At 39.8% G+C, this 18,954-nt stretch overlaps 1 protein-coding gene and 2 non-coding genes across 4 annotated transcripts in view; 1 reads left to right on the top strand and 2 right to left on the bottom strand.

The window, feature by feature from the left end:
• LOC120952274 (protein GDAP2 homolog) overlaps positions 1 to 4,870 on the bottom strand; it is a 44,522-nt gene extending 39,652 nt beyond the window's left edge. The window contains exon 1 of one of the 2 annotated variants that reach the window (XM_040371514.2): positions 4,652 to 4,870. The gene's annotated coding sequence lies outside the window, so the exon portion shown is untranslated. The remainder of the gene's footprint in view (positions 1 to 4,651) is intronic. The other variant, XM_040371515.2, reaches the window with a different exon arrangement.
• An 8,033-nt stretch (positions 4,871 to 12,903) lies between these two features.
• Trnae-cuc (transfer RNA glutamic acid (anticodon CUC)) lies at positions 12,904 to 12,975 on the bottom strand. The gene has a single exon. It is a non-coding gene; the product is annotated as a tRNA-Glu (tRNA).
• A 342-nt stretch (positions 12,976 to 13,317) lies between these two features.
• Positions 13,318 to 13,390, top strand: Trnam-cau (transfer RNA methionine (anticodon CAU)). The gene has a single exon. It is a non-coding gene; the product is annotated as a tRNA-Met (tRNA).
• Positions 13,391 to 18,954: the final 5,564 nt, after the last annotated feature.

The raw sequence follows: 18,954 nt of genomic DNA, 5'->3' as shown, positions 1-18,954 counted from the left end.
TCCCGTGCTCTGCCTGCGTTCTACTTCTATACGCGATGAATTACATCGTTGTCGAGCAGCGAAAACATCGCATGGATAAAAACTATCAACGAGTACGCGAGTAAGCGTCTTCCCTTCAAAATCGAGAAAAGAATACTGCCGCGCTCATGAAACAAAACGCCCATTGAAAAGAACAACTGCGCGCCAGCTCAATGCACGCACAAAGTTTACCATTCGCACACAACGTGCAACGCAGAGATGCACGAAGGCCTTTCAATGGTGTGCACTGGAGAAACACCTGTGAGAGAATGCCGAGTTCATTGCTATTGTGCGTGTGTCCATTTCGCACCGGTGTCGCATTCACATTCATGAAACAGCACACCTGCGTTTTCGTCCGAGGAACAAGGGCTGCTGTCGATGCAAACTTTAGTTTTTATCCAAGTGTAAACGCACAATGTTTCACATGATAACACACATAATAAGAATAATTTCAACGCAATATGACATCATGGCAAGCTATGTTTTTCAGACACAAACCCGCGCACTTGCAAATACACATTAAAAAGCACATTCACTTTCTACTACTACACACACACACACACACACACACACACAAACACACAAACACACACACACACACACTCACACACACACATACACACACAAATACACACATACACACACACAAACACGAGTAACGTGGCAAAACAAGTGCACGGTGCATTGAAAAAAAAGGGTCCTATCTTAATGTCCGTTACTGTATGTATGTATGTGTGTGTGTGTGTGTGTGTGTGTGTGTGTGTGTGTGTGTGTGTGTGTGTGTGTGTATGGTAGAGTTTCCACCAACAAATGTGCCTCTGCTAAACGTGCATTGTTAAAGCTCGAAGGACTACTTGCATCGGGATCACGATCACGAACGAAATACAATAGGCACAATAAGACGTTTGTTGACACTTGACGTGTGGCGCCAGATATGATTTTGGACGAAGCAAATGGAACAAATCGCTAGCCCGCACACCAAAAAAAAACCTATGTAAATATAATTTCATAATGTAAACCGCCGCTCCATTCATTGCAGGCTCTATTCAATGTCACGTGTAGTTTGATTGATCACCTCAGCTGGTAGTGTTCTTGAATAGTAGTGCATGTTATCCCCGTACTTGATAGCATTTTTTTTTTGTATAACTTCTTTCAATCGATCGATTTAACCTTAGAGCAATGCGCAATAACTTCAAAGCTGAAAAACCAGCAACAACATTGGGGTCAGAAAAAAAAGCTTGTTTGTTTGTCTCGTTTCATGCAAAGGATTATAAATAGCCACGGTACGAAGCGTAATGTGGGCCATAAAATAAACAAGTTGATTGGTCATTTTATATAGCTTCACATTGCTTTATTCTACAAAGCTTTATTGTCTACGTCCGATCCAGTCTGTGAACATTTGAATGTCCTTCATAATTAGTCGAAAATTGAAAAAGTGAAATGTAGGCACAAGAATCAGAGAGGGAAGAATTTAATATATTCGATATATTAGCTATACTCATATATTAGGTCTTCTTCTTCTTCTATTTGGCGTAAATGTCCTACGCGGGCATGCCGACCCCTATCCAGGCTTTCAAGACTTTATTCAATACAACGTAGCCGGATAGTCAGTCCTTACTACGGGGAGACGGTCCATTCCGGGCTTGAACCCATTACGGGCGTGTTTTATAGAGTCGTTCGAGTTGACGAATGTACCACGGGACCGCCCCCAATATATTAGGTATGGACGTGGAGTCTCATAAGCTGTAAAACGATGTTTTGAAAGGTCTTTCTGTAATGTGTTTGGGTGTTTTTTTTGTCCTAAAATTGTAACAAATACTGTCTAACTTAACATGGCATACAAAATTCCATAATTTTAGATAATTTTTACTCATGAGAAATGAGCATTGAATCGTTGAAGCTAAGTGTTACATTAAACATTTCATAGAATAGAAACATTTGCATGAATTGTTATTTTTTTATCATTCTTCTTTTGTAAATAAACTGAAAAATTCTTTTAAATGTATTTGTAATTTAGTAGTAACGACCCTGTCGTTTTAGTCTAAGAGAGAAAAAACTTTACGACACATCATACTCAAACTCAGCACAAAACTTGAAGCTATTTACCTATTGCTACAAAAAGGATACAAATAGTACCAAGTACTTAAAAGACTTAGAAAACAAAAAGAGTTTACTACTGCTCAGAAAATACTCTGCTTGTTTGTTCACATTGCATCATTTTATGCTGCTATAAATCGAGCCAAAAAAAACACAGCTACTTAAGGCTCAATGTGCAAAGCAAACATTGATTTATTTATTCAGCAAACGAAAGAACAAAATCTTGCCAGCTGGACGATCTGTTGTCTTCATTTTCTTGAATGGTTCATTGTGCCTAAATGGCGCTTGTTTATGTAACATTCTTTGAAATCATTTGAAGCAACCTCAAACACAGACAACGGCATGAAACGATCGTATGTAATCGTATGTGATTGTATGCAACTTTTACAATAACTGTTACCTGCGTTCCATACACAAACTCGCCAAAATGTGAAACTACATGCGCCGTTCACGTACACTAAGACTAAGCCGTCTCAGCGTTCTGTCCACTGACAGCAATATTTGCAAACCACCGCTTGTGGAAAGGCAATCGATTACGTGCGCGCCTACCAGACGGTCCGAACGGACGGGTGAATAATTACCCCAAAATTCTCCGCTAAGCATCTCACTTCACACCGTTGAGCCGTAAACCAAAAATGAAGAAGAAAAAAAGAGTTCACCTGATGTTTTGATATGTGCGGGTATCGATTTTTCCCCATCACTGAGTGTACCTTGCGTAACGAGCCCATCGCAGGGCGAGCAATTACAGGGCGTTTTGTTTGGCTTTGACGTGTCAACGGGAAGGGCGGCCAAATTTGCCAACCAGGCCTTAAGACAGGGCGCACGCACGTTTGTGTGTGTGTGTGTGTGAGTGAAGGTGTGTTTCGCGACATTCGCGAACGTCACACATGAAGGAATCATCAGTATCTTCATCATCATCATCTGTTGCACAGATACAGAAGGCAGTTGGCAGTGCTACGCTTCGAAAACTTCACCCATTCGTCAATGCGAATCCGTCGCCACGTCCGTGTTGGACAAAACTAGCTCAGTTTAATTTAAAGGAAACCCCGCTTTCTTGATGTATTCATGGAACACACAAACGTTGTTACGTTTGTTCTCTCAGTCAACGTTTTACACTACGAGGGGGCTTTAATGGTATGAACATGCTGCTGCTTCCCCAATACAAGCGCTCGCTCACACGCTCTCTTGCTCTTGGGGTTTTCCCTTTTTCAGTCGGGAAAGGGGAAACCCACTGTGCGAGCGTTTGAAGTAAGCAGCACTAGCGAAAGCATCTAGACTTCCTTCCGTTGCCGTTTGTGAGCGGGAACTCTCCGATATTTGTTTGTGTTCTTTGGTAAGGGGGGCATTTGCTGCCTCCCACAGCCAGCGATACCAATGGGGGTAAAACAACACTAGCAACTCGATGGTAACGATGATGGCGATGGTGATGATGATGATGATGGTGGCAAAAGCATAAATGTCACACAAAGACCAAAATCAGCCAGCACGGGCGAACATCAAAGCGAAAGGGCACAAGGTGCTGCGAATGGTACAGCCAGCACTTGGTTGCGAACAAGAACGGAGCAAAATGGCAATAAATGCTCGATAAAACATTGAATCGTACAGTGTGCGAGCCTGTAGCCCGTGCACGAACACAGCTAGAAAGGAAAACACTGAGTCGGGCTTTTGCTGCCACGTAACGATCTGCTGTTTTACAACTCTTCTGAACGATTCGTCACTCGCAAGACGGAACGAACGTACGCACTCGCTTGGAAGATGGTTATTTAATTTCCACCCATCGCGTGCCTCGTGTTTGAAGTGAGCTGTATTACTTAGGCTTTGCCCTCTGGTTTTGTTTGGCTTTAAACACGGTGCTCTACTTTTATACCCAAACTTGTCTCGCCCATTCCTTACGCTCGGCGCTGTTGCTATTCGCCGCTACAGCTGCCATGTTTTCTTTGAACGTGCTCGAACGTTGCAAATAAAAATCGGTACAAACGTGCAAAATCAATTGATGTTTCATCTCGAAGCTCTTTAAGGGCACGATTTTTCCCCTAGCCCCTAGTTCCCTGTGCTGCCCAACCCCTTCCCTTCATTTTGGGCACAATCCGGAGGAGCGCGGGCAAGCTTTTCTCGTCCGTGGGCAGCATTTTTCGGTTGGTAAAAGGAGGAGCGAAAAAAAAACGAATCCTCCCTTCGCCCCTCCTTCCTTTCCTTTCTTGATCAACCAATATCCTTTCCGCGAGAGGAGTAGATGCCTTTGTCGTGATCCTACCCTCTCCTTACTGCACCACAACTTGCACTTGCTTCAAACACGGCGCACGGTACACGGAACGTTCCACAGCAGCAATGTTGGTCAAAAAAACGCACACACACACGCGTGGATGATGAATATATTTCGCAACTAAAAACGATGATCCTAAATCACTCTTTTTTAACGCGAGCCTCAGCGAAAGAAGGTTGTTTCTTTTTGGTTCCTTTAGTTGGAAAATCGAATACGAGAAAGCTTCTTTTTCTTTTCTTTTTTTGTTTGAGAGGGTGGAAAGTTGTCACTCACTCACACTCGGAACGCACAACCACACGCGCGCGCACACAAACACACAGACACACACACAGACACGGTCGGTCCTGCTGCGTTTATGGGTGAAGAAGGAGGGCGCGGTTTCGTTTTCTTTTTTTCTGCTTTCTTTCAAGCCGTTTTAGCCGAGACGTCGGACTGACACACACTGGCACTGACTTCCTTTTCGGACGACGGCCACTGAACGACTCAACCGTGGGAGTGTGGCATCTTGCCGGAGATTCCAATCGCTAGGATATACTCAAGGCTGCTGGGCAACTGTTTGCTCCGAGAAAAGCTGAGCATTTGTAGTAAACTTAATTTCTCTTTTTCTTTCTCTCTCTCTCTCTCTCTCTCTCTCTCTCTCTCTCTCTCTTTTGCTTTATCGCCCACGTTGCTCGCTCTCTATGTTGGAGTAGTAGTAGGCGAGCGAGCTAGAAAAAAAAAAATAAATCCTTTATTGCCCAAAGACGTGTGACCGTTGTACTGTACGGTTTGCAAAGTGGTTCGCCATTCGGACATTTTTAGAACAATCAGTAGAAGAATCGAATGTAGAATAATGGGGTCAAATAATTTGTAAAAAAAATGTTTTGAGGAATATTTTCTTATGAGTTTTTGTATCTGAATTTACTTACGTAACGCAAAATTTATTTACGTAACGCAAAATTTAAAAACGAATTGAATGAGTAAGGAAAGGAAGGAAAAGACGGAAACAGCGAGTAAGATGGACACTTTTCATAAATACATGATAAAAGTAATTATTGAATAACTTTAACATCCAAACTGAAAGTATGATAACAAATTTGAGAAAAGTTTTGGCATGATATATGCTAAATTGATTAAATTAATAATCAAAACCAATATTCAAATGTGCGCACCCTTCTGGATCTAATTTGACTTCTTCAGATCTTAAGATCTATAACTTGCATGATTTATATTTACGAAAGTTTTATCACATCAATAAATTGTGGTGATTTTTTAGATTAACTCGGGGACAAGAGCGGCAATGAAAGCTGTTGAAAAATCATGTTTTCTGTTGGTTAAGAAGTCTTACACCAAAATGGGAAAGACGAACACCAACATTTTTTTATTAAATTTACTTCTTATATCAATTGTTAATGAACAGATGGCATCAAATATCTGAAGTTAGGGTAATCGGAATACTTAAACCATCCAGCAACTAGAGAGAGCAATGAAATATGCAAAAAATGGTACAACAGCAAGAAGAGACATTGATTTGACATCATTCAGTAATAGATAACAGATTCTATAGGGTAACAAATTATCTGTATGTGTCCATCTTACCCTTCATAGTGTGAATTTTTCTCATACCAGGTGTCCGTTTCTCCCGAACATTTCAAAACAATACGAAAAAACATGTTTTTAAAAAATTAAATAAAAAACAAACATAAAAATCTATAGAAACTTAAAACTCATTTTCATGGGCCGTCATTACCTACCTTCCCCTAGTAAAAAGAATAAACTTTAGTTTAAATCTTCATCATTCATTTAAACATGATAATCACATAACTGTTTCAAATTAATGTTGATTTTAAATTAAACATTCTAATATTCAATCTATTACACTTATCTTGCAAGTCCTTTCCAAAAACACTTTTATTATTTAGTGCTTAATATTAAACATTTAATTGTTGATTTGTTTAAGCTAAAACATCGTGCAGAATGTTTGATACATTATATTACAAATGCTGTGTAAACTTTTCACTTATTCATACATTTTTACCACTGTGAACATTTCATTAGTCAAATAATTTAGCTGTAAAGAATTCCTCTTTCTTGTCAATAAAACTAATAACTTCCAATGCAGTCGAATGGTATTCTGGTAATGTTTCTAAAAATACATGAGAAAATATGTTAATTTGAGTTAAATTACGCTACTGTTAACCTTTGTGATGACCGAAAAATGTACCACTGTTCCCGTTCAAATCAGAAACCATGGTAGCGTCACCACCACGTTTTGGTCAGATTTTTTTTAAAATCAATTTATATTATTTTCGTATCTAAATAAAACAAAAGGTTTTCGTAAGTTCAGAACAAAACTTTCATTTCAAACAATACATAAATATGTATTATTATTATTTTTTAGCTTTAAAAAAATATAATTTTAAAATTTGTTATGTTTTTATCATAGCAATATTTCAAAAGAAATGTCATAAATTGTTTTTGTTAGCTTTTTAAAGAAATTTAAAATATTTATTTATGGCTTTTAATTGGCTTTTTAATTTGTATCATTTTTAATAATGGTCCGTGCACACTGTCCAAAAATCTTGTTCAATGGATGAGCATTATGTTTCTCGATTATTTTTTCGCGTAAGATCACCGTGCGCCTCCTTCACTTAAAATAACTGACAAAGCACATGCTTCTTTACATATTTTTATTTAATTTTGTATTAACTTATTACCGTAATGCAATACTCTAACGTTACTCTCTCCAATAACGTTGAGTTTGAAAAATTCAATACAAATGCACGCTAAAACATCTTTTAGTCATCAAAATGACTCTGATTGTAGGGGAACGCGGGGCAAAATGGCACTTGTTAAGGATTTTGCTCTGTATCTCATTGAGTAAATCACTTTACGCTGATGTTTTGATGGCCATCGATGCTTCAACATCTTATTCATGAAAAACAATCAGAAGTAGACACATAAAAAATATAAATGAACAAAACGAGATTTGAAAATTAACATTAAAAGTTGTGAACATGTATTGTGCGGGCAAAATGGTCTCGCTATGAGGCAAAACCGCCATAAATCAATTGTCAAAACACACCAAAACAAAGAGGCAAAATCAACCACAACATTTAACTTTAGGCTTTAGTTTAGCTTTAACTACTTTAACTTTAACTCTTGCATCTTGATAGAATTGTGAGAATAGAGATTTATGTTTAGTATTAAAGTGTTTTGTTAAATAATATAATAAAATACTGGAATATTTCAATAATTCACGCGTTAGTAAATTTTCTTGTCTATATTTATGTATGTATACTCATGTATACTTATAGAGCACAGTTTTATTTATATAAAGCTAATATATTGTAGGGACCTTAGCTTACCCCTCAGCCATATCATTTTACTCCTGACAACACATACCGACCATTTTGCCCCAAGTTGAAACGCTCCATGCGAAACATATTAAAAACTTTATGAACTCTTAAATTACATTAACCCTTCCACGACCACAAAATTTTCAAGACTAAAATGTCAATACAATTACTTACTTACTAATCCGGCGCTACAACCGCTTTGCGGTCTTGGCCTGCCTCAGGAGTGTCCGAAACCGCTCACGGTCTCGCGCCTTCGTCTGCCAGTCCGTTATCCCGGCCTTAATGGCGGACGCCTCCACGCCATCTTGCCACCTCAATTTGGGCCTACCACGCCTCCTCTGTCCTTGTGGACGTTCTAAAAAGACTTTACGGGCTGGGTCGTCCGTTTCCATGCGTACAACATGTCCAGCCCAACGGAGCCTGGCGAGCTTAATACGCTGTACGACAGTGAGGTCGCCGTACATCTCGTATAGCTCGTCATTATAGCGGCTCCTCCATTGTCCTTCCACACATAAAGGGCCAAGTATCCTTCTGAGCATCTTCCTCTCGAACGCGGCTAAGAGGGCTTCGTCAGATTTCGACAGTGTCCATGTCTCAGAGGCGTATGTGAGTACTGGTAGTATATAGGTACTATATAGTCCCAGCTTCGTCCGTCGCGACAGGTTCTTTGAGGTGAACTGCTTTTTCAGGCTGTAGAATGACCGGTTGGCAGCCAGCATCCTTGCACGCAACTCAGCTTCCATACTGTTGTCGTTGCTGACCTTTGACCCCAGATAGGTGAATTCTGGGATGACTTCAAAAGTGCGTTCACCTATCTGTACATCACGCCTACGTAGATTCGGATTATTTATTGGTGGGCCCGATGATGTTGCCACCATCAGTTTGGTCTTTGCCTCGTTTATCTGCAATCCGAGGCTCTCTGCCCCCTGCTCGATCCCTTGGTAGGCTTCTGCTACATAAGAGAGCCGCAGACCAATGATGTCTATTTTTTTTATTTATTTATTATTATTTTATTAATTGCTCGGCCACGTTGGGTTACAGCAATAGTGCTTACTGACTATAGTATACAATTATTCACGAAGGAGTTGGAAGGAGTTTATGGTACGGAAAAGGAGCGAAGACGTAATCGGTAGACAGGATAGGATAGGTTGAAATCGAACAGATCTGAAGTACTATTAAAAGACGACATAGCTCTTACAAAAGGCTCATTGCGAGCAAAACATGTACGACATATAGGTAACTGGAGACAAAAACGATAACGTAAGGTGCGACAAGGTGCATACAAATGTAAGCGCGACAGAAGTGAAGGCGTATCAATCGTATTGAGCAATATGCCAGCAACGAAAGAAGCCTGAGCGACCGAAAGGCGGTGCTCCAACTTGGCAAGGCCTAATAGAGTGCATCTATCGTCATACGAAGGAAGCGGAATAGAGTGATGACCCAGCGACCTACGAAATACGATCCTTGTAAAACGTCTCTGGATCCTCTCAATCCTTTGGAGCAGAGACAGTTGGACAGGAGACCAGATGACACAGGCATATTCTATTACGGAACGGACCCAACAACAATAAAGGGACTTAAGACAAAAAGGATCACGAATTTCAGTGGACATGCGACAAATATAACCAAGACTTTTGTTGGCCTTGTTGATGACATAGTCCGTGTGCTCCTTGAAAGAAAGACTCGGGTCAAAGAAGACGCCAAGATCCTTAGACAAGGACGCACGGGGAATAGGGGCATCACAGACACTATAAGCATGAGTTATACTTGTAGAGGATCGGAAGAAAGACAAGACAGAACATTTTTTAGGACACAGGACTAAACCGTTAGAAGCACACCATGTAGAGAATTTACAGAGCCAGGATTGAAGGACTAGACAATCAGCTGTAGAAGATACAGGAAGAAAAATTTTAACGTCATCCGCATATAGCAAGAAGCCGTTAGGAGGAAGGATCGAAGTACAGTCATTGAGGAAGAGAATGAACAGTCAGGGACTAAGGACACTACCTTGTGGGACACCCGAAGAACTAAGAAAACATTCAGAGAAAGAGCCACAGATTTTAACTACATATGAACGATTCTCAAGATAGGAGTTGAACCACGGCAATATAGAGCCACCGAAACCTAGTTTTCGAAGCTTAGCAACAAGTAATGATAGAGGTATACTGTCAAATGCCGCTTTGAAATCGGTATAGACAGTGTCTACTTGCTTACCACTAGACAGGTTATGATATAGAGAAGACAAAAAACACATAAGGTTGGTGGACACTGAGCGATGGGGCATAAAGCCGTGTTGTTCCGTAGAAATATATTTTTTACACAAGGCATTACAGATAAATGGACAATTGACTCGAGGATTTTAGAACACGCACAAATAATAGAAATGCCTCTGTAGTTTGATGCTAGTGTGCAGTCACCTTTCTTATAAATGGGAACAAGCCAAGCTAGTTTCCATTGACTAGGAAAAATCCCTACACTAAGCGAGCGATATCATCAGCGTATGCCAGGATCTGGGTTGACTTATAGAAGATGGTTCCCGAAGTCTCCATCCTCGAGTCGCGGATGGCCCTCTCTAGCACCAGGTTGAATAGCAGACAGGCAAGCCCGTCCCCCTGGCGCAGACCCTTGGTGGTAGCAAAGGGTCCTGAGAGTTTTCCATCCACCCTTACCTGGCATACGTGGCATACCCTTACCATGGCTGGTACGGCTGAATGTTTATAAAAATATCAATAATAATTTAACACCCAATAACGAATTTATCAGCCGTACCGGCGAACTCGTTCGACGAGAAGCATTCGTCGCTCATGAGTGGGCAGGGTTGTACCACTAGATTGGGCAGAACAAAATCTATACGGTTTTCTAAATTTTGATCTAGATGGCTATAAAATGAGTGAAAATGAGCGTCGCGGCGAACGTCCCCAGTAACGAACGAGTTCGCCGGTATGGATGAATGTCTCAGATATGTTTGATGAAGTTCCTGCATCCCGTTTCGTTTGCATCCGTTCCCGTTGTCATGGTAGCCTTTTGCACAAGGACGCAATTCGGATTTAACTAAGTTAATCAGATATAAATAATCCTTTAACTCGAAGCAATTAGGTATCAGACAAAATACCATGAGGTAGAATTCCATAATAATAAAAAATGAAAGTGGCATTCTCTGAATTTTCTTATTTACAAGCTGTAAAACAAAGCTATTTTTGTGTAAGAAAATAAAATATGTTTAATTTAAATTACAAATAAAAACATAAAAACTGTTTTGCGAACGACAATTTTCGTAAGCAAGATTTTTGAGATCAGGAAATTGGCGAACATGAATGTTACGACCAAGATTGCGACCATTAATAAAAACTGTTTAAGTTTTCTATTCAAGTCTTTCCTATTTGATACATTTTGTTGATATTCTTACCAAACTCTCTAACGAAAACGACGCATGACAAGTTGTATTATTATTAACCACGCATTTTTTAATTCTCCAGTTTATCCCTAAAGGATTCTGAGCCTGACGCGTGACACACCCTTGCTTTATCATGATCTTCTCAACATCTGTGCTCACATATCACTATCGTTAAACAATAAGTCATTGTCTGTGAAGCGCATTAGTGGTTAAGGCAGTCCTTTATTGACTACGGTTGTTGCGGCAAATATGAAGGGAAATATTTGAATTTCCGTCGATATGTAACATTTAAAAATTGTTCCGCGGACCGTAATTATGAGGCTCATGCGCCGCATGTGGTCCTCGGACATCTGGTTGCTCATGACTGGTTTAATCGATTAGAGCTAAGATCCTTTGCATCGTGTGAGGATTCATCTCGCATAGGCACATAGGTCTCACATATTCCAAGGCGCATCAGGCTAAAGGCTATCTAAGGGTGAGGCTCGATATCTTGGGAAAGTTGTTGTGAGGTAACACTTTTTTGCACTACAAATGTTAAGTTACAATGTAAGTGGAATTGGTTGTTATTCATTAATTTTGCCAAACTATTTTTCCATCCCATTCGGATTTCATTTCAGCTCAACATAATTCGGTTATTGACCGGTAACAAACCAACAAAGAAGCGATCGTCTAGCAAAGTGTATATGGTAACCGTGTTTATCCTACCAGTCAAATGCATAATGAGTCCATCCACAACGCTAAACTTGTAACATTATTCATCAAAACATTGTTCAATTCTGGTCTATAGCAACGTTTGCTTTATTATTCAAATCAACACAGATCGGCTTTGTTTCAGCAACACTGCCGACGAAGAGACATTGAACTTGAACTTGTTGACAGACTGTCCAAAACGTTACTCCTAGCACCTTGTTCCGGCCAACAATTGAGGCCTTCGAACCTTTCAGTTTCATGTTTAGGATGCTTTTTGTAACTTTTTTTGTTTTTGAACGCCAAATTTCCCCTGGCTGGTGCCGGGTGCGCAGACCTCACACGGGTACATCGAGCAAGCAAGCAAGCAAGTACACGCATTAGTTGAGGTGAGGGTGGAAAGGCCACCACCCGAAACAATGCTCATAATTACCGTTGGACCGTTGCGGAAGGGAAGGTTATCGCGGTGTAGAAGCTGTAGCTGCCTAGCAAGCGCACAATTATGCGGCGAATCATCGAGCTGGCGACAAGCTACTGAACAAAGGCAAAGGGTTCAACCACAACAATGAATGGACGTGATTGTTGCGCGGAAAAACATTGACCCCGCGTGTCATAAGTAAACGGTCGTGGGTTTTCAGAAATAATTCTCATATTCCACACGTAGGAAATTTGTTGTTTAGCTGAATGGCTATCAGCAAATTGGCATTTTTTGTTAATTTAAACTTATTATTTCATAGTATAAATATGATTATGAATATGAGTGTGCTAGATTTTCGTCCCATTCCAATTCCAAGAGTAAATACTTTCAATTAACTACGGTTTTATATTTTACAACACACTGTTCTAACTTCAACATTTAACTTAAACAAAAAACTCTCTACCATACTACATTGTGGCACTATAACTGAATTATGTCTTAACATCCTTTTTAGGTGTAGAATAAATGAAAAAAAAAACACATAAGGGATAGGTTTTTTGTAACGTCGATACCTGTAGTGTTGCACGAGTTTGCTCTATGTATGCTCTTACCTTATTATTCTTATCTTGCACTTGTTGCACACAGCTGCAGCTATATTGATTCCTTTATGTATATCAAAAAACACATTTTCCCGTACCGGGAATCGAACCCGGGCCTTCCGGGTGAGAGCCGGATATCCTAACCACTAGACAATACGGGATGTTGTTTTTCTAATACATGTGACTTATGTCGATGGTCTAATTGAACTTTTTTTTAGCAGCTATTACTAAATCAGGTCAATCAATAGTTTGTTTGGCGTATAGAGATTTTGAGTCTCACGACTACATTCATTCATTCTTTTTCGTTAGCGACTTTAGCTATATGCACATGCAATAGAAGAAGCAGAGAATATCTGGATCATCATCGTGTAACGCATTCTATTTATACGAACGAACTTGTAAATAGACTGCCTCGTGGGCTTTAAATCTAATTAGTGCCGTAGAAATGATGTGTGACGTATTACCTTGCGACTGGTTGCAATGCAGCATTGAGATCAAACATCGCCTCGATAGCGCAGTAGGTAGCGCGTAAGTCTCATAATCTTAAGGTCGTGAGTTCGATCCTCACTCGGGGCAGGTGTGTTAATCTGTAGCACAGTGATATATTATATTATCTTGCTGTTTGCTGTCCAGACACTTTTCGATAGTTAGAGGGGCTGCAGGGATAATATGCTGCACCTCTAGAGGCAAAAATTGCATCTGTTCTGATTTCCAATAATAACACGTTTTGGCCAAGTAAACCTTTTTGCAATCAACAGTCCAGAGCTAACTAAAATAAAGTCATTCTGAGAATTATACAGATCTATATTTACAAAAACGCGAAATATCAACAAATTTGTTGAATTTTATTCATGGAACACATAGTTTTTTTATTACAAACAGAACCAAATGCCCATAAATGTTTCGATAATTATGCAGATTTAGTCTCATTTAAATTTTTAAAAAATCTCTATTACGAACTTGGTCATAATGCACCTAGAAGATCGGGGAAAAATGCACCAGTTGAAAAACAAACTAAAATGAGTTTTGTTACAGTAGGCATTGATTCATTCAAAATATGTTTTTCCTTTGTTTTGATGTTTACATTTTGTCCCGTTGCTATGGTGTATTTTACCCCAGTACAGGTGCATGTTGCCCCCACTAGATAAATTCGTTCTAACTTTTTTAAACTGCTTTATTCATGTTTTTTAAGCAAAAATTGTAAAGGTTCCTTAACAGATTACAATTGCACCTTAAATAACCATATTAATTGATATAATTAATAATTGCATGCAAATTTCATTGAAAATTAGACAATTTTGCTTATGAGATGGATACTGCCCCAGGAACTGTAAGTCAATCAATTTAAAACATTTCATAAAATGTCAATACTGTGTAACAACAACAACACACCTGGGTTGGTGATAAACGTTGAAAATATGAAAAAAATACCCTTCAACTACATGCAATCCGAATAATTAAACAGCAATTTAAAAATCCCAACGTTCTGGTTAAAAAGTTTTCTTTCGTTTTTCGCATTTTATATAAATTATTTTTCTACTTAATTAATATGAGTAACGAATGCTTGTTTTTATTTTTTTAAAGGTAGGCTTACGCGTTGTTACATTCACATTCAAATCCAGTTTATAATTTAATGGTTTATAATCAACGTATTGGACAACTTGATTCATTTCGAGCCCTTAGAGTAGGAAAGCAGCTGTAACAAAAATTATTTCTCTTTCATAGAAACGTACAGGTTTGACTTGACACACATTAATCGTTAATTAATTGACGAGTTGTAAAATTTTGCTTGCAATAATTGTCTTTGTTAAACTTTGTATCGTAATTCTATCAAACTCACAACTTTCAGCAATAGTATTTACGATGAATCCTTTTCCAAATTACTTCGCCAGCCTTTACAATAATACAAACTAATCAATTAGCGGCATATTAGACTGATTAGATGAAATTGTAGTGATAACCTCGAAATCGTTACATAAATAATAAATCAATTGGAATGCAATTATTCTGTTCTGTTGAATTCTGTTGAACGATTAAAATTATTCGTTGACACGTTCAAACCATCTTAACTAACTAGGCTAACTTAAAACTAGGCTTTTTTTTTATCTTGGATCGAGCACTGTAACAGTGCAATTTCTCTCGGGAACTCAACTATATTAATCAAAACAATTATTTTTCCCCCCGAGGTAAAAGCTTTCAAATTCGTTTTAACGCCTAAATTCCATTCCACCTACCCAATATAATATGTACATTAGTGGTTGCAACTCACTGAAAATGAAGATACTTAAGATACTGAAGATAAATACGTTTACAATAACGTTATTAGTCCAAGTCTAGACACTTATCCGGAGTTTCTCAAGAAGATTAAAAAAAACATTGGTGACCGCCTTCCGTTTAGCCATTACCCATTTTTACAGCAGGAAATCTGCACCTGCCTTTTGTTTTACGATCACGATCAGCACGCTTGGAACGATCTTTCTCGAAAATTGCAACAAAATATGAATGGATGCTGCAGCAGTTACTTCAAGCAAATACGGCAGCAAAAAAATAAATAAATAAAAATCAATCCCAGATACACTTATTTTCATCACAAAGAATCGATTCACACTCTCGTGCTTCCTTCTTTGTCATGTCTTCTTGCAAAGGAAACGGTCAGAATGACGACCCTCCAGGTAAACGTTTTCCCGTGCCCGTCCGGTCACCGGTTCTCAGCAGCCCTTTGTTTGCCTGGTCCAAGTGGCCGGTTGCACCAGCAACTGACGCGTGCAAGACGCGGATTAAACTGCATTCCCTGCCCTGTCGTCCATTCCCAAAAGGTTGCACGGTTCGGATAACAGTTGCCACCGTCAAGGTCTTCCCGGTCGGTAGGCTCCGGCTCCGCATTTGGACTACATTTCACCATCATCGTCCAACTTGGCAACGGGAGAAGCGGGAGAGCTGAGGTGAAGAAAATGCCCAAGAACTTAACTGCCTAACCCTCCGCAAGCGTGTAAAAAGCAACGCCGTGACACAAAGAAGGGTTGTGCTGACCGATCGGATGCACTGTACCTACTACACAACACACTCTGCTGGCATGCCACCGGTGGAGAGAGGGAGGTTGAGAGGGAACTAGAGAGTAGGGCGGTTAGTTTCGTCCGTGCGAAGGAAGTCTTGCGATATCCGTTCTCTTTTGTCCGCCCCGTAGAAGGTGTGGAGGGGGAGGATCCAGCAGATTGGTGAGGGTTCAAACGGGGGCTGCGGGCGATGGGGTGATGCAGTTGACTAGGCGAACCTCGCAAGCCTCAAAGTCTGAATGACGCCTTTCACTTCTCGACATCGATGGATGTCGTCCCCCTTGTGCGCTTGCTGTGCGACTGCCCCTCTCCACGAACCTGCTAGCTGGTTCGATTGCCACAGTTCTGGTGTGCACAAGAGAAGGGCAGAACCCACCCACCCCGGCTCACTGAACCGCGCCCAACCGCATGCCGCCGCCCATGGTGCGTGGTCCGGACTCCGGTTCGGTAGCGGACGGGACAAGGGCACACACAAAAACGTTGCAGTTCCCACCCAAAGAACATGCTCCATCAGGCCCCCAAGCGCAAACAGATCGCTTTGCTGAAGAGAAGATTGTTAATTACACGCACGCAGCCATTGCCGAACGATCACGCACGCAGCCATTCCATGTGCTCAAGAGGGAGCTTGTGCTTGGTTTTTATTACCATCTAGTTGTCACAAACACGGTGAATTCGATGAACTTATGATTTTTAGATTGGCAATACATACAGCATCCGACACCCAAAGTTTAGTGCAAATCAAAAGCATCAGGCTAGCAAAACAAAACAGGAAAAACAACTTCACTAGCTCAAGGTGATTAAAACCGTACAGAAACATGAAACCGGCCCCCCTAAAAACGGAACAAACGAAACCAAAGGTAGAGAAAAAACGACCAAAATAACAAACAAACGAACGAACGAACGAACGAACGAAACAAAACGAGCGAACGCAAACGCATAACAAAAGACAACGTCGTTGTTTTAGCGAACAACGCGGGAGCCGGCAACACTGAACGGGCATACAGTGCGTAGCCCGAACTAAACCTCCCATTGCCATTTTGTATGTACGATTCTTTGCGCTTCACCTTATATGCTCCATCCAATCCTCTTTGCCCAGTGCCTATCCACTGCCCTCCCTCGGCAGAGCCCTAGCGTGGTTTGTCTGTTCCTTCTTCCTTAGTTTTTCCTCCTTGCCGCTTGGTGGTAGTAGTGGAGAAGTCGTTCCCTGTCCGTTTTCTGCTCTGTTGCGCGTCTGCAGCAGTTCGCCGGGGAGCAATCTGCGATCATGCCGTCACTTGCTGACCTTTAGCTGAGTCGAAAATGATTGTGGTGGCGTTGCTGCACTAACAAAGCGCGAGAGGGTCCCACCCAACCAGGTTTGCGATCGTTGTTGTGGTTGTTGTTGTTTTTTTTTTTGCACAAACTTACTACTCCCGGTTTCCTTTCGCCACTGTGGCGTCGTTCGGATCGGTCCGGTCCGGTAGTCTGGACTTAACCTACAGCCTTCCATCTTTCACTCATGGTTCTCTTTTCATTTCTCACAAGCCCGTTCCGGTTGGTTCCACTTTTTTATGATTCCCAGATTTTCGAACTAATAAGTGTTGAGTCGCTCCGCTGCACATCCTCGGTAGCATAACTAACCCTTGCAATGTCGTTAAACAGAAATACTGTGTCGATGCATTTTCTTCTGCAATAAGCGTGTAGTATAATTACCAACTTCATATAATAAGCTTATTGCAGATTAAACCGAAAATCACTCCTGTGAAAAGATAATATTCACATTTTATAACATGTTTAAACGTGTTCAAATAGAAGAAAATATTCAAAAACAAAAGAAGAGAATAGATACTAATCAATTTCTGTTAACCAGCAAACTAAACGCATGAGACAAAAACCAGGACAAAAATAAGATTACTAAAACAGATTTAAGAAACTGATCCACAGGGAAATGAGATGCAAACTAAAAAGCTAAGGATAAATAAAATTTATTATTATTTTTTGTTATTCTGATTATTGATGATTTAAAGCAGGGGCCTCCAAACATTTCAGCTCGCGGGCCGCATTGCTTCAAAAATAACTATGTTGAGGGCCATTTGACGCTACCTTTAACTGATGAATGAACGTTTAAATCTCGTTTTTATAATAAAATACCAACGATACTTGTACAGTTTCGTGTTACTAAAGCTTGATTTTTGTCTAAGAAAAGTAAAAAATACATTTTAATTTTAAAAATTCATAATAACGTAATATTTATATTAACTCTGGCAAAGTCATCGTGGGCCGCATTATAAGCTCTTGAGGGCCGCATGCGGCCCACGGGCCGTAGTTTGGAGACCCCTGATTTAAAGGACTCAAATGTGTAATAGTTGTTACAACAAATGTTCAACATTTCTATTTTATGTAATTACTTTCTTCGAAATTTAATCAATCTACATATATTTTTGATATCGTTCAGATTATATCGTTTTATGTCAACTAAAAACCATTCTGTAAAATACTTAAAATTGACTAACTTTGAATTTCTGATTTTCTGAAAAATAAAAAAAATACAAAATATAGTTCTGTACGATAAGTATTTTTCTAGAATTTTCTACGTAATGTTCTGCTTTTTGATTTATTCTCAAACGAACACATGGATGTTTGTGTTAGAACTAATAATGAAAATGTCTGTATATGTCAAATGCTAAAATCTCATATGGGTAAACTATTACATTAAAGAACGCGAATCTTATAGTATTAAGGCACCATATGATAATAACATCAACTAGAGCATGTTTAGTTCGAGTATTCATTGAGTTTGAGTGTTGATGGTCTATGTTGGAAACTGTTATAAGGTTCCAACAAACTGTCAGCTAAGGCGATGTTTTTGTGTATGGACATAGGCATAAAAAGGGAGAAAACCGCGCAAAATAGGATAATTGCGATAAAAACACCCAAGAGCGAAGATAACGGAGAGTAAAGAAAAAACTAATTTTTTGGTGCACCCTCAGTGCTTACCTAATAAATTCACTTTGTTCTCTTATTTTTTGGTTAGAGCGACAGTTTCTAACAGTCTAACTAATTCATATTTCGGTGTGTATAATTTTACATACATGTGTGTTGGTAATG

The sequence above is a fragment of the Anopheles coluzzii genome, chromosome 2 (assembly GCF_943734685.1).
Source record: "Anopheles coluzzii chromosome 2, AcolN3, whole genome shotgun sequence".
Taxonomy (NCBI): Eukaryota; Metazoa; Arthropoda; class Insecta; order Diptera; family Culicidae; genus Anopheles; species Anopheles coluzzii.
This window is presented reverse-complemented; position numbering and strand designations above follow the sequence as displayed.